General features: G+C 38.1%; 1 long non-coding RNA gene across 2 annotated transcripts in view; it reads right to left on the reverse strand.

Annotated features, from left to right (window-relative positions):
- Positions 1–7,764: 7,764 nt before the first annotated feature.
- Positions 7,765–17,031, reverse strand: part of LOC108177645 (uncharacterized) — a 96,337-nt gene continuing 87,070 nt past the window's right edge. The window contains exon 3 of one of the 2 annotated variants that reach the window (XR_001794388.3): positions 7,765–8,826. This is a non-coding gene — a long non-coding RNA (uncharacterized lncRNA). The remainder of the gene's footprint in view (positions 8,827–17,031) is intronic. The other variant, XR_011390316.1, reaches the window with a different exon arrangement.

The following is a 17,031-nucleotide window of genomic DNA, read 5'->3' on the forward strand; positions in this document are numbered from 1 at the left end:
ATTGAACTTAGGTACTCAAATATGCGCTGTGGGTCTCTTAACTAATTGGGTAAGTGCTGCCACAGCTTTCTTTTTAGTTCTGTGACTTCATTCCAGTTTCATTAGGACAACTGTCATTCATTTCCGACTCTATAGTTTCAGATTGTTTCTAGCTTTCGAGACTCCCCTGTGAGAAGAGGATCCCAGGGACATGAAGGAGCTTGAGTAGCAAACGTCAATAATGAACTTCAAAGAATCTGGGATATATAAATTGAAAGTATTATTCTTCCTGTAATAGAATAGTTGGTTTAAATGCTGAATTTCCATTCAAAACCTTTCATTGGTAAAATGGGTTATTGCCAAAGGAGTCTAAAATAGTGGTTTCGGGTATGGTAAGGATTTCTAAAATAACACTTGAGCAGCATGAAATGCAGGTATTTTTCAAAGTAAAATAGGACTGGAAGCAATGGGGTCATGCACCTTGCTGTAAGGTGAGACATCAGTTATGCCCCATGGGCTGTTCAAAGGGGCATAGCAGCTGTTGAAGAAGGAGAAGCTGGAATGGAGCCATGTACCATATATCTTAATTTCATTTATGGAGCAGACTGAGCACAGAGCAGATGGCCTCTTACTTTGATAAATGTTCAGAAGGGAAGTCCATGGATGCCATAGAAAATAGGAAAATTCAAAATGTGTTTAGGGGACCATGTGTCAAGGAGAGTTCCAGCTTGGATGGTTAGCTTCCTCTTCTTACCTTCAGATCAAAATCCATTAAGAAATTGCAATTAGAATGGATGGTCAGTGGAGACAAACAGGATGAAGTGGCTGTGGTATGGGTGAATGTTTCTTCTTCATTAGATTGCTTTCCAGTGCCTTTGCTCCACCATCATTTCTACTCTCTGAAAGTCTGTCCCTGTTCCCTCTGCACAACCTAAGCCCATCTGTACTTCAGACTCTGTAAATTCCCTACCTCCAGTTTTCATAACCCATTATTGATTGCTCCTTCTTTTTTTTCAATTTGCTCACAATTTGAATCAAGAATTATTTCTTTAATAATAAATAATAATCAATGAAATATTTGTTATTTTATAGATAAAGAGATCGCTGGTTATCAGTAACTTGGAGTATGAGGCAATTTTAAAACTCATGAAACCTCCCCCGCCCTGCAGAATATTTACAATATAGCAAATGTTGTATCAATTGTCTTTGTGCCAATCATGATGTGTATACCTGGCACATTTCAGGTGCTAAAAGAAGAAGCAAATCTAAGAGCACATTGCAGCTCGAGAAGCACTGGTCTTAGAGAAAGTCTACGTGGAATACCTGGACTATTTTAAACTTACCAAAATATTCATGAAAGGTCCTTGGTATCTAAATGCCATGGGCATAAACAGGCTATTTGAGATGCTTGAAATAAATAGCTCCAAATTAGGGGCAATTGACAGCTCTTGGTTCCTATTAATCTTGACAATGTTCTTTTATTCATCAGGACTTTTTTCCCCCTTTTTAAAAAAATTATTTATTTATTTAAAAGGGAGAGAGAGAGAGAGAACCCCAAAGGGAGAGAGATCTTCCCATGGGCTCACTCCCTAGATGACTGCAAAATCTAGGGCTGGGCCAGGCCTAAGTCAAGAGCCAGGAAGGGCCGGCGCTGTGACGCAGCAGGTTAACACCCTGGCCTGAAGCGCCGGCATCCCATATAGGCACTGGTTCTAGTCCCGGCTGTTCTCTTCTGATCCAGCTCTCTGCTATGGCCTGGGGAAGCAGTAGAAGATGGCCCAAGTTCTTGGACCCCTGCATCCCCGTGGGAGACCTGGAAGAAGCTCCTGGGTTGCAGCCATTTGGGGAGTGAGCCAGCAGATGGAAGACCTCTCCTTTCTCTGTGTAACTCTGATTTTCAAATAAATAATCTTTAAAAAAAAAAAAGAGCCAGAAGTTCTTCCAGGTCTCCCATGTGGATGCATGGGCCCAAGCATTTGGGCTATCTTCTTCTGCTTTCTCAGGAACATTAGCAAGGAGTTGGATGGGAAGTGGAGCAGCCAGGACTTGAAACGCGCCCATATGGGGTGCATGTGTTACAGTTAGTGGTTTAACCTGCTACACCAAGACGCCCACCCCCACGAGGACTATTTGGTTTCTGATGACAAAAATCAACTCTAACTGGCTTGTGCAGAAAGGGAATTACTTTATTCACAAAACTCTGGTGCATACTTGGGCAAGTTACTGAACTCAGGAAGATACAAGAATCAGAGCCTCAGGACCTGTAGGCAGAGACTCAAAGGCATGGGACTCCTCCTTCTGGACAGTTGTCTCCACTTGACTGTAGTCGGAAAGCACATTACCTCCACATATCAGCTCCAGGTTCATAGCCACCTGTCTTGGAAACTCACATTCGTTCCAGGGAAGGATTACAATTGGCCTTTCCCAGGTCATACACCCACGTTTGATGCAGTCATCAGCTAATGGAATGGGACTGGGTGTACCCATGCTATCCATCCTTGCACTCATAGCCAGGTGACAAGTTTTTTTTTTTTTTATTTTTTGACAGGCAGAGTGGACAGTGAGAGAGAGAGACAGAGAGAAAAGTCTTCCTTTTTGCCATTGGTTCACCCTCCAATGGCTGCTGCGACCGGTGCGCTGTGGCCGGCACACCACGCTGATCCGAAGCCAGGAGCCAGGTGCTTCTCCTGGTCTCAGAGATTGAATAGAAAATTTGTTGATCAGTTTTCACAGTCCACTATGGGTGTGTGCCCTGTGTTGCTGAATGCTGGGTAAGAGTATTCAAATTGGCAGAAAATTGTGAGATTATTGACATAATGAAGTGTGTTTAGTTGCGTAAGTCTTCATCAAAATGTTCTCTGAGTCAGGCTGTGTCCCTCGAACTGCTCAGCTCCTGTATGCCACCTCCGTTTTTGAAGGCAATCAAATTTCCCAAGACTCTGTGAGCAAAATGGGTATCTAGGCTATCAAGGAACCTCTAGTTTTTTAAGGAAGATCAATGCCTGACAACAGCAGTTAGCAGGATGGGTCTTGAAAGAAATATATTTCATTGTCTTGAAGCTGCTCCAACTTCATCAGGTCATGTGAAGAGCACTAAGTTGCCACCATCATATTAAGAAAGTGTAAATTGGAGCTGGCGCCATAGTGCAGTAGGTTAGTCCTCCGCCTGAGGTGCCAGCATCCCATATGGGTCCCGGTTCGAGACCCAGCTGCTCCTCTTCCAATCCAGCTCTCTGCTGTGGCCTAGAAGCACTAGAAAGCACTAGAAGGTGACCCAAGTTTTTGGGCCGCTGCACCTGTATGGGAGACCAGGAAGAAGCATTTGGCTCTTGGCTTCAGATTGGCACAGCTTTCATTGTTGCAGCCATTTGGGGAGTGAACCAACGAAGGGAAGACCTTTCTCTCTGTCTCTCCCTCTCACTGTCTGTAACTCTACCTCTCAAATAAATAAATCCAATCTTTATAAAAATAAAAAAAGAAAGTATAAATTGTTTCCCAAAATACTGAGGAAGTTTGACAGTCTTTAAAATTGCTTTTTGCAAAGATAAATGTCATATCAAAATGAAGACCGTTGTTGAGAACATGAACATATCTGTGGTTGCACTGTTGTAATTTCTATATAAATAGGCACCTGAATGGGTTAGTTTCCAAGTGTATACAAGAAGATATGTTAAGAATTTCTTTTTCTATTATTCCATTGGAGTCTTAGTCTCTTCTTTGAAGAAGTACCTTAGCCATAACACTATGTTATGTCTTTGTATAGTCTTTTACTCTGCTTCTAGAATCTCTAGTTCAAACTAAATTGTCCTGTCTTGAAATGTGCTATGAACATTAATTTGTCAGTTGAAATGGTTTCCCAGCTTTTAGATAAATACTCAATAGCAAATAAGGGAGTGTTGTCGTATATGAATTCATTCTAGTCTGTGGTCTCCTAGGGATAGATTTGCTTTGGTCTTCAGAATTCTTTCTTTAGAGTCGACTTTCAGAGGCAGTTCTTGCCTTGGACTCCTTTATTTTCATAACTCAGAGCTTTCAAATATTTTTATTCATACCTTTCAGCTTTGTCGTTTTACAAGAAAGTTTAATGCTTACTCACCACCTGCATCTTTTCTCTCTGGGTTTGTGCATCAAGAGGCAGATGTACTGTTAAATAACCACCCCATTTATCAAACAGTGATCCATCCTTGGGAGTCCCTAGTGCTCTAAATCACAGGTTACAAAATACAGCGTACAAATGTCCACATTTTTCTTTATTAATCAAGATTAATGAGAAGGATGTCTCATTTAAGAAAATTATCCATACATAACAGCCTCAAAAACCAGAAGTCATGATTGAATACTAATTACAGAAAGATTGAAAAGAGTTATAATCCTCAACCTTTGATTTTTAAAATCTCAAATTCCCATTGAATATCCTATAAATTAGTGAAAATCCCTTTGAAGAAAGTCAAACTCAGATGAACTACACTCAGACTCCTTTTACATTCCTTTTCAGAGAAACAAATAATTTCCCATAATGTGAACAGAACTCCCTTCAGAATATTTTCTCCTTTCTTATGTAAATACATGTGACTCATCATAGTACAACTTAATATTCTTAAATTAAATATGTCTATGGGATGAGGAAGCAGGCATAAAACAAGAAATCATCAGAACACCTGAAAGCCACCCTTGTGTTTCTCTCCAATTGCTATGCTATACCCCCTTCCCAAAACAACATAGCAATTCTGAGTTATAATGCAACAAAAAATTTTGTTTTATTTTTGAAATGACTATCCCTGTTAAATATATAACTGTTGTATCTTATTCAAGCATCTTTGATTACTATCATCACTATTGAGTAAGTACTCCACCGTATATGTGGAACACAATTTGTTCATTCTGTTTACTTGTGGATATTTGACTTATTTTCAGCTTAGGTTATCATGAACATTCTACTATAAACATACTTTTTTCTTTTTTTTTTCAAGGAGATTACAAGAGGGGAACTTTTATACTGTTATTTTTTAGTATTTATTTACTTATTTATTTATATGTCAGAATTACAGAAAGAGAGAGGGAAAGACTGAGAGAGAGAAAGGGGAAGAAAGAGAGAGAGAGAGAGAGAGAGAGAAAATCTTCCATCTGCTGGTTCACTCGCCAGATGGCACAATAGCTAGGGCTAGGCCAGGATGAAGCTAGGAGCCAGGAACTTCTTCCAGGTCTCCCACATGGGTTCAGGGGCCCAAGGACTTGGGCTATCTCCCACTGCTTTCCCAGGTGTATTAGCAGGGACCTGCATGGGAAGTGGAGCAGTTGAGACTGGAACTGGTGCCCATATGGGATGCCGGCACTGCAGATGGCAGCTTAACATGCTATGCCACAACACCAGCTTCTGTAAACATCCTTTTACTGGCCTTCTGGTAATCAATTGTATGTCCTTCTATTGGTATACACCTAAGAGAAGAATTGCTAAGCCATGAAAATACATTCATCTTCAAAGAGTTTTCTTATTTTTTTGTACTAATGTACATTCTGACTAGCCCTGTATGAGAGTTCCATTTGTTCTATGGCCTTGCCAACATATTCTGGTGACTGTGTAGTAGGTTCACATTGGAGCTTTATGTGTAATTTCCTGAAGAACTAATGAGTTTGAGCAACTTTTGAAAACTTCATTGGCTTTTGAATCACTTTTTGTGGGATGTGACTGTTCAAACATATTGTCCATTATAATTATATTGTCAAGTCTTTTGCTTATTGATTGGTAGGGGGTCTTTATCCTGCACCTGAGTCTTTTAACGGGTTTATGTTTTGTTAATATCTGTTTCTTCTGTGGCTTTTCTTTTCAACCTCTTAATGGTATCTCTTTATAGATATAATACTCTTTTTTAATAGATAAATACTTTTTTCCAAAAAAAAAAACTTTTATTTAATGAATACAAACTGCATGCATTTCATAAGTAAAACTTTAGGAATATAGTGATTCTTCCCACCATACCCACACTTCCACCCCCACTGCCATTACACCTCTTCCTCCCTTTCCAATTCCTAGTCCCATTCTCCACTGAGATCCATTTTCAATTAACACAGAAAACCAACTCTATACTAAGAAAACAGTTCAACAATTTTTTTTTACTTTTTTTTTTGACAGGCAGAGTACCCCTCAATGGCCACTGCGGCCGGCGCGCTGTGGCCAGCACACCACACTGATCTGTAGCCAGGAACCAGGTGTTTCTCCTGGTCTCCCTTGCGGGTGCAGGGCCCAAGCGCTTGGGCCATCCTCCACTGCACTCCGGGGCCATAGCAGAGAGTTGGAATGGAAGAGGAGCAACTGGGACAGAATCCAGTGCCCCGACTGGGACTAGAACTGGGGTGCTGGCACCGCAGGTGGAGGATTAACCTATTGAGCCACAGCACCGGGCCAGTTCAACAATTTGCATACACACACACATACACACACACACAAACTGTTCCTCAACAGTTGAGACAAGGGCTGTTTAAAGTCATTACATCTAAAAGTTAATTTCAATTCTTTTTTTAGAAACTTAATTAACTTTAAAGAAGCAACCAAGAACGATTCAATTTTTGTGAGAAATTAGACATAACTATAACTTATGAGACACAAGAACATTCTCCACTTAATACATTAAAAGAAAGTCCTTAAGAACAAGTTTTATCATTAAAGAAGCACCTAAGAAAACAAGCAATGGAGTTGGACACTTAAGTATAACTAAAACTTACGAGACATAAGAATATCCTCCACTTTATATACTAAAACCAAATCAATTTTTGAGAACAAGTTTTTTTACAATAAACACTCATAATACAACTGTTGAGAACAGAGGTCCTTCATGGGAAGTTAGTGCACAGTGATTTCTATTGTTAATTTAACAATTAACACCTTTGTGTATGATGTCAGGGATTACCTGAGACTCTTGACATGAGCTGCCTAGGCTATGGAAGGCTTTTGAATTGACAAATTCTGTCAGTATTTAGATAGGGCCATAAGTGAAGTAGAAGTTCTCTCCTCGCTGCAGAGAAGAATACACCTTTCTTAAATGACTACTTCTTTCCACTGGGGTCTCACCCACAAAGGTCCTTCATGTAGGAAAATTTTTGCCACAGTGTCTTGGCTTTCCATGCCGGAGATGCTCTCATGAGCTATTCAGCCAGACCAGAATGCCTGAAGGGCTGATTCTGAGGTCAGAGTGCTACTTAAAGCTATTGTCATACTATGAGTCTGCTGTATGGCCTGCTTCCATGTTGGAGCATTCACTCCTTTTTAATTCTATCTATTGTTATTGTCAGACACTTAATCCTATCCATATGATCACTTTAACACTTAAGGTGCTATTTTTACCACCCAGCTTACAGGGATTAGGGGTCCCATGACAAGTTTTTAAACTGTACACTTAGGAGTAAGTCTGTAAGAATGTATGCAGAACTAGAAATCTTTATAGTTACAAACTTCATACACTTCATAATTACAGCTTTAGGAACAAGGTGATTCTTCCAACTGTGCCTGCCCTCTCACCCACACTCCCACCCCTCCTCCTCCTACCTCTTATTACCACTCTTATGTTTTACTAAGATCTGTTTTCAATTAACTTTATACACATATGGTTAACTCTAAGTTAAGTAAAGAATTCATCAAATGGTATGAAAAAAATTAAAAACTGTTCCTCAACAGTCAATACAAGAGCTATTCAAAGTCATTGTTTCTCAAAGTGTCAATTTCACTTCTATGGATTGCCTTTTACATGCTTTATTAGTAATCACAGGTCAGGGAAAACATATGATATTTGTCTCTTTGGAACTGGTTTATTTCACTAAGTATGATGTTTTCCAGATTCACCCATTTTGTTGCAAATGACCAGATTTCATGTTTTTTTAACCACTTTGTAGTATTCCATGGTGTACATATCCCATAATTTCTTAACATGGGGGTACAGATCATCCTTTCATATCTGATTTCATTTCCCTTGGGTAAATTCCCAGGAGTGGGATGGCTGGGTTATATGGTAGGTCTATATTGAGATTTCTGAGGCATCTCCATACTGTCTTCCATAGTAGCTTTACAAGTTTACATTCCTAGCAACAGTGGATTAGGGTATGTTTTCTCCACATCCTCACCAACATTTGTTTTTTGTTGATTTCTGCATGAAAGCCATTATAACTGGCATGAGGTGAAACCTCATGGTGGTTTTGATTTACATTTCCCTTATGGCTTGTGATCCTGAATATTTTTTCATATGTCTGTTGGACATTTGGATTTCCTCTTTTGAAAAATGTATGTTTAAGTCCTTTGCCCATTTCTTCACTGGGTTGTTCATTTGTTGTTGTAGAGTTTCTTGATCTCTTCATATATTCTGGTTATTAATCCTTTATCAGATATATAGTTTATAAATAATTACACCCATTCTGCCAATTGCCTTTTTACTTTGCTGAGTGTTTCTTTTGCAGTACAGAAGCTTCTCAATTTGATGTAATCTCATTTAATTTTGGCTTTGACTGCCTGTGCCTCTGGGATCTTTTCCAGGAACTCTTTTCCTGTACCAATGCCTTTCAGGGTTTCCCCAATGTTCTCTAATAATTTGATCATGTCTGGACATAGATTTAATGGATTTTGTGTAAGGTGCAAGGTAGCAGTCTTACTTCATACTTCTGCATTAGTTTTAACCATTTATGACTGGTCCTTGATGGTCCCACCTATGATGATTAAATTCACACTGAATTTTCAGGATATGTGACATATTTCCAAAACGGCAACAAGCTTTTAAATCGAGAGGTATCCTGGGTTTCATAAAATGACAACACTTTTATTCGTGCTATGAATCTGTCACTGACTTGCAGGCAGCTCAGCATCTCCTGAAAGACAAAGTGTAATTTCAGCCTGTTTTTGAAATGCATACCCTTGTTCTTCCATTCAACATTACATCCCTGGTGATGCACATTAACTGTAGATTGACTACTATCATTGCTATTTAGAACTCCACTATGTATGTAGATGGCAATGTATTTATCCATTTGGTTATTATGGACATTTGGCTTGTTTTCAGTCACACTAAATTGATGTTACAACAAAGCCACATATGAAGTCAGTTGCAACTCTGAAAACCTGGAATTTTCCTTCAGAATTGCTAAAGTGCAGACTAGGGCTAGGACCTTTGTAAGTTCCAGTTTTGGGTCAAAGCTCCCCTCAAAAAGTGCAGTGCAGATGAAGGAATCCCAAGAGGTTTGAAAGATAAGTGCCCTCACCAAGCAAGTAATTATCTTTCCCACCTAAAAGGTCTGTTGGGAGTGCATAGCTTCCCCTACAAAACATTTCCACATACACAGTTTTTCAAGAAAATTCTGAAGTCAACATTCATCAAAATTATGAGGTCACATTTCTCCATTATGTGGATATAAAAAAAATTATCAAGGGGACAACCAGGAAGCTAACAGAAAAAAGTTCTTATTGTAACCCAAATGATTGTAACCAGCATTTAAAAGTTCTGTTTCATAAGAATTTGTCTCTTTCTGCTCGTGGGTACCTCAAACCTCACAATTTCACCAAGTTATCTCTATTAGACCCTGAAAGAGGCTCTTCTATGCAAAGGATAGGTAGGCTCACACATCTTGGCAACCTCCTTTTCCGGGCATTCTGTGGCTGCCAGTCCCACAAGTGCCCTGCCCTGCCAGGCAAAGCAGTATCTGCTGGTGGACATTTTGAGCCTCAGAGTGTGAGAACTTACATTGCAAGATAAGTGACACAGAGAGTTCTTTTCTGTTCTGGGTTGTTTTTTGTTTGGGGGCTCCACAGCGTTCTGTTTGTACATAAGTTTCCACAAATCTTTGTGGGTCACATCCTACAGCTTTGGTCCCTAAAGCCTCTCTTCCAAAAAAAAAAAGGAAGAAAAGGAAGAAGGAAGGAAGGAAGGAAGGAAGGAAGGAAGGAAGGAAGGAAGGAAGGGAGAGAGGGAGGAAGGAAGGAGGGAAAGAAAGAAAGAAAGAAAGAAAGAAAGAAAGAAAGAAAGAAAGAAAGAAAGAAAGAAAGAAAGAAAGAAAGAAAGAAAGGAAGGAAGGAAGAAAGAAAAGGGAGGGAGGGAGGGAGGGAGGGAGGAAAGAAGAAAGAAAAGGAAGGGAGGGAGGGAGGGAGGGAGGGAGGAAGAAAGAAAAGGAGGAAGAAAGAAAGAGAAAGAAACCAGTGCATGAGACCAAGTGGAAAGGAAGACATCATGCTATTGTCCTGGCCATTGTTGTCCACCCCGATTTTTTTCCTTTACCCATAACACATCTCTTGGCCTCATTTGCAAAGAGCCTAAACTCACATAAACTCATGCAAATAAATAATTCACAGAGATCACCAGTCTATCATCTCCATAAGCCACCACGGAACATTTTATGAGCACAATGTTACAAAATGCTTATGGTTGGCATATTTGAGAAATAAAATTTCATTCAGGATATGCCATGCTTTACATGTATTTGCAAGTTTAGTTCTCCTCAATAACCTATGGAGTTAGGTACTATTATAGATAAAGAAACTTAATAAGCACAGGGAAGCTATCTAACTTTGCCAAGATACAGTTACTAAATGGCAGAGCAAATATTTTGATGGCAGAGTCCACTGTGTTGCTCACTTACCTCCAGATGGGGACTAACAGGCTGCCAAGTCACAAAATTGGTAGAAGTATGAAATAAAGAAAAAAAAAATCACACCTTACACATTGTTAGAGGCTAAATTATGCCCCACTGCAAATGCATATGGTGAAGTCTTGACCCCAAATACCTCAGAATATGACTGTCTTTAGAGACAGGATCTGTAAAGAGGCAATTAAGTTAAAATGAGGTTGTTAGTGTGGGCTTTAATCCAATATGACTGGTGTTCTTATAAAAAGATATTAGGATACAGACACACACAGAAGGAAGACCACATGAGGACACAGGGAAGAGAAAATAGCCATTTACAAGCCAAGGAGACAGACCTCAGAGGAATCTCACCTTACCAACACTCTGACTTCTGGTCTCCAGAACTGTTAGAAAGTCTTGTTGATTCAGCCACTCAGTCTGTGGTACTTTGGTGTGGCTGTCCTAGACTAAAATGTGCATACTTTAAGTTAAAACATTAAACTCTATTCATTTGTCAATTTCCAGATGGAAGAGCAAGGTTTTATTTTGAATTAGTAGCCACTGATTGGAATATCCAATTTTTTCCCTTTTATTAACCACACACACAAAGTATACAAGTATTCTCTAGGATTTTAATTTTTGATTCCCCTCAGGTGGAGGGAGAATTTAAAGACAGTGTGAAATAACTTGTAAGCAAATTTTAGAGTTGGATGCGTTTTCTGTCTTCTCTGTCCCAATGTTTTCTAATGTAAAACAATCTTTTAGCCATTTATATTTATCAATCCTTTGCAAAGCACTCACAGAACTAGTGATTTCCACAGCATATCTTTCATCACTTTATACACTTCTTAAATTATATAAAATAGTACATACAGTATTAACAAGTTAAAAAACAATTTAGTCTTGATGAGCATAACTTAATCTGTAGGTGTGAGGTACACAGACACACTAGAGCATCCAACTAGCTACAGACTTTGCTAAGCTGTGAACACAGTGAATATGCTTTAGAGAAATCATGGAGAGTCAGTGAAAGTAACTTAAAAGAATTTGTTCAAGGGATCCTTTCTTTGGCACAGAAAATTGAGCCACCACCTGCAGTGCCAGCAACCCATATGGGTATGGGTTCAAGTCCCAGCTGCTCTACTTCTGATCCAGCTCCCTGCTAATATGTCTGGGAAAGCAGACATATTATCCCTAACTGCTAGGGCCCCTTTACCCACGTGGGAGGCCAGGAAGAAGCTCCTGGCTCCTGGCTTTGGTCTGACCCAGCCTTGTCCATTTCAGCCATTTGTGGAGATAACCACAGGATGGAAGATTTCTCTCTTTCTCTCTCTGCCTCTTTGTAACAGGCTTTCAAATAAATCAATTTTGTTTTTATATAATTTAGTATTTTAATTTTTAATTAGTTTTTAACAGCTTCAAAGTGTTTTAAATAATTTTTAGTTGTATAATGTGAAAAAAATTTCATGTATTTCATATATACAGGTTTAGGAGCATAGTGATCCTTCCCACCCTATTCTCCCTCTTGCCAATATTCTCACCCTCTCTCCTCCTTCATTTCTTATTCTTTATTTTAATCATTTTTTATTTTGACAAAGTTAGACAGTGAGAGAGAGAGAGAGACAGAGAGAAAGGTCTTCCTTCTGTTAGTTCACCCCCCAGATGGCTGCTACAGCCAGCGCACTGTGCCAATCTGAAGCCAGGAGGCAGGTGCTTCCTCCTGCTCTCCCATGCAGGTGCAGGCGCCCAAGTACTTGGGCCATCTTCCACTGCCTTCTCGGGCCACAGCAGAGAGCTGGACTGGAAGAGGAGCAACTGGGACTAGAACCTGGCGTCCATATGGGATGCTGGGGCCGCAGGTGGAGGATTAACCAAGTAAGCCATGGTGCCAGCCCCTCTTTCTTTTAATTTTTACAAAGACATACTTTCAGTTTATTTTACAACCATAGGCTTAACCCTCCACAATATGAAGAATTCAATGAATAGTAAGGAAAAAAAAGACTATTTAAAAACAAGGATGATAAACAATAATCAAATCTCAATGTCAATTCTGCTCATATAAATTATACTTGTATTTTATTAAAATAGATCTTTAAAAAGTAATTTGTTCAATATTTAGAAGTAGCAGCATGACATTTCCTAAAGAAGTCCTATTTGAGGAAAACATTCACAAATGCTCTAAATTTGAGGGTCATGGAACATTGCTTGATATGCATTAAAAATGGAGATGTGATTTTTTTAAATTTATTTCATGTATTTGAAAACAGTTACAGAGAGAAGTAGTGCCAGAGAGAGATCTCTTCCATCTGCTGGTTCACTCCCTAAATAAACGAAATGGCCAGAGCTGAGCTGATCTGAAGCCAGGAACTTCCTCTGGGTGCAGGGGCCCAAGGACTTGGGGCCATCTTCTACTGCTCTCAGGCCACAGCAGAGAGCTGGATGTGAAGTGGAAGAGCCAGGACATGAACCAGTGCCCATATGGGATGTTGGTGCTACAGGCTGGGGCTTTAACCCACTGTACCACAGCACTGGCTTCAAGATGTGATTTTTTTAAAACCAATATTTTTGTTTTTATTAAATTATTTTTTCAATTTTGGAATAACATGCAATGCAATTATATTTTTATGGGTACAGTGCAATACTTCAACACATGTATGCAGTGTGAACTAATCATAACAAGCAATTAACATTTCCATTTCCTTATCTTTTCTGTGTATTTAAAACCTACCAGTTCCTTTTTACTGGCTTGAAAGAAGATGATATTTTTAGATAGAAATTTAATATTTTATCTTTCTGGTATATTGTCATTTCAAAATTCCCATTGTACCTATTATAATTCTCATCTCTTTAACGTCTTCTTTGTATGGTGTTAATACAGCTTGTTATGTAGTATGTAATCTTGTTTATACTTAAAGTGTATCTCATAATCAGCATTCAGCTATGTGTATATTTAACACAAGTCTGATGATTTTAGTCTTCTAGATAAAATATTTAGTCCATTTATATTTAGTGTTATTACTATACATCTTAATATAATCCTATTATTTACTATTTGATTTTATTTTGTTATCTATACATGTCCATTATTTTTAGTAATTAGTCTAGAATTTACAAAATGTAACATCTATGATTTATAAAATATTGATTTATAAATTTCTGAAATGTTTATATAAATTAGTGCCTTTATAATTTCCTGTAGAAGCATGTAGCTTAAGAATTTAACTCTTATTTCCACCCATTTGTTGTGCTTCTGAAGCCAAGTATTTTGATTCTATACATTAATCCCACAAGACATTATTATTATTATTTAGTTTTATTTTAATATTTTTCCAGTTTCTTTGTATTCTATTTTAATGGCTCTTTATTTCTTTCTACATCTCCATGCTTCCATCAAATATCATTCATCTCCTATCATTGGATTTTCCATTTTATTTTTCCTTAATTTTTGAAGATATTTATACAGGTACATAGTTTGAGGAGACAAATTCTTTTCTTTCAGGTATTTCAGTACGATCTTCCTTTACATACTGGCTTACCTCATTTCTACTGGGAAGTTATTTTCTATTATAGTTTCTTCTTTGAAATAATGATAATAATTTTTAAAATCTGCCAGCTTTTATTTTTTCTTTACTTGGATTTTCTTTACCTTTATTATCATGCTCTTTGTTATGATGTAATTTTCTTCATTTTGTGCTTGGAATTCATATCACTCCTTTAATGTATGTCTTGCTATTTTTCAGCAGTTTTTGAAACTGTTTAAATTGCTTTAGATGTTGTTTCTGCCTCATTTGTCCTCTTTTTCTTTTTCTAAGAATGTAATTACATGTCTGATGGACATTCATTTTGTTCTGGATGTCTTGTATCCTCTGTGCTGTCCTTTATTTTGTTTCTCTTTATTATTATGACTATTTCTTGCTAATGTATCATCCGATTCACTACTTTCATCTCTGGCCATGTTTAATTGGGTCTTAAATCCACTCCTTGGTTTTTAAAATTCAGTTATTTCATATTTTATTCTAGAATTCCAATGAATTATTTTTATTAATTCTAGTTCTCTGTCAAAACTCTTCACGTTCCCTTCTATTACTATTAAAATAAAAATTGTAGCAATCATAGTTATTAAGGGTCCATGTCTTATAACCTCATAGTAAATGATTTTTCTTTATATCTGTACTTTTTTTTTTTTTGACAGGCAGAATGGACAGTGGACAGTGAGAGAGAGAGACAGAGAGAAAGGTATTGCTTTTGCCATTGGTTCACCCTCCAATGGCCGCCGCGGCTGGCGCACCGAGCTGATCCGAAGGCAGGAGCCAGGTGCTTCTCCTGGTCTCCCATGGGGTGCAGGGCCCAAGCACTTGGGCCATCCTCCACTGCACCCCCGGGGCCACAGCAGAGAACTGGCCTGGAAGAGGGGCAACCAGGACAGAATCCGGCGCCCCGACCGGGACTAGAACCCAGTGTGCCGGCGCCGCAGACAGAGGATTAGCCTAGTGAGCCGCGGCGCCGGCAATATCTAACAGTTTTTCCTTCACTTTTGATCATTTAGTCATGTCTCTGGGAATTTCTAGTAGTATCTTATTAAAAGCTAATATTGTATATGAAATATTTTAGGGATAATCTGAGGCTTTTGATTAAGTTCTCTCCACAAAGCCCTTAACATAGCTTTTGGTGGATTATTAACTTAGGAAGTTCCTTTGAATTTAATTAGGAATTAAACAGACATGAGAATTTATTTCTGCTTCTGTTCATGTTTACTCTTAATTGACAGTCTTTCAGGAATCAATTGAAACCCTGGTTGTTTATCTCTCCCTAATAGATTTACAGACGCCGGTGTCAAATTTTCGTCCCCTTAGTCCTACAGGACTGCTAAAATCAGTCCTCAGTTTTTTAATTTCCTGGCTGGTTTTAAATTGAAACATACCTGTATGGGAAAAGCAACACCAAAGGTCACACTCATTTCTTTGTTTCTATGTTAATTTGGGAACCTTGAACTCTCCATTTCTAACTATGTTATAGCTCTCCAATATCATCAAAAATTATTTTTTAAAATGTATCCAATTTTTGAAGTCAGATTTATTGAGTACAAACCTAAAACCTAATTTCTTGGTGAACGTTGTAGATAAATAAAAACTCTGCAATATTTTCTATATTGTTTCTATAATATTTTGGCTATTCTTGGTATAATAACTAGGTTTAGTTTTAAGTGAATATCTATACTTTTTAATTTAAGAAGAGGAAAATATTTTTATCCTGGAAAAGATATTTTTCCTACTCTTCCAGCCATAAAATTTTATTAATGGAATTTTTACTTTATTCTTCACACACAGCAAAATGCCTCTTTGGGCTTGATTCAAAAAATATTAGATTTCATCCATAAAAATCCTTTATTCCCAGGAACATGTTTCAGTTTATATCAAAGAGAGTGTTCCTGTGAAATTCATGTTTTAACTTTAAATGCAATTGTTTTAATAACTGCAGAAATAGATGCCTGATGATCAAAATTTAGCAAGAAGTGTAACTTAGAATTTTCCACATGCTTTGACATTCCCAGCATATATGTGTAGCATAATAATGTCCAAGCATGTTCTGTTGTCACCCATAAGGAATGCACTTTCTAATAAGCATCGGCATATGGTGTGGTTCAGCTCATGAAAAGTACAAGAAATTCAGTTTCCAAAGTTTGGAATGACAGGACCGAATTCTGTGTGACTACTTTAAAAAAATCTATGAGAGTGTGGAGGTGGCCTGGGGATATCTCAGCCCACGAGACTGACCTCAAATTACCAGATCTGTCTATTATGAAGTGTTGAAAGGAGAAAGAAAAATAAATAATAAAGTTACAAAATAAAGTTTATTTTATCAAAATTAAAACTGCTTCCTTCCCTCTACTTCAGAGGAGCCTTGAGATGGAGCAGTCGGAGGATTACATTGCAGTAATCCCTTAGCAGTTAGTTCCACAGCGGGAGGTGCCTGTTACAGACAAAATTATAGGGTTAGGAATGTTCACAATTCAACAACCTGATTGGCTGAGTACTCCTCAGGGCTTTAGAATCAAATATTTATACATCCAAATGAGAGCAAAGAAATGAAAATGGTTCATAAAGAGAGTCCCAGAGCATGTATTATTGAAATAACAGATGGAAATATTATATTTTTGAAACATTCTTTCTATAAAGAAGCCTTTTGAAGTATGTTTTGGTAGGAAAAGCTAAGCCAAAAGTGAAGAAGTGGGGAGTGGGGGAGAAAGGTTTTATTTTCAGTGCTTGGTGTCAGCAGAGTACAAGTTAGCACTTTCCAAAAAAAGTCATATCCCAAAATGCACTGCAACACAACGTATTTGCAAAGTCTCTTACTTCGCATCAATGTCCCGGGAGAGAAATAACTCAAAATACACTTGATTATTGCTTCTCGGTTTGTGTGTTTAGTCTCTGAAATCTTGATCTCTGACAACTTTGCAGA

Source organism: Oryctolagus cuniculus, chromosome 7, assembly GCF_964237555.1.
Source record: "Oryctolagus cuniculus chromosome 7, mOryCun1.1, whole genome shotgun sequence".
Lineage (NCBI taxonomy): Eukaryota > Metazoa > Chordata > Mammalia > Lagomorpha > Leporidae > Oryctolagus > Oryctolagus cuniculus.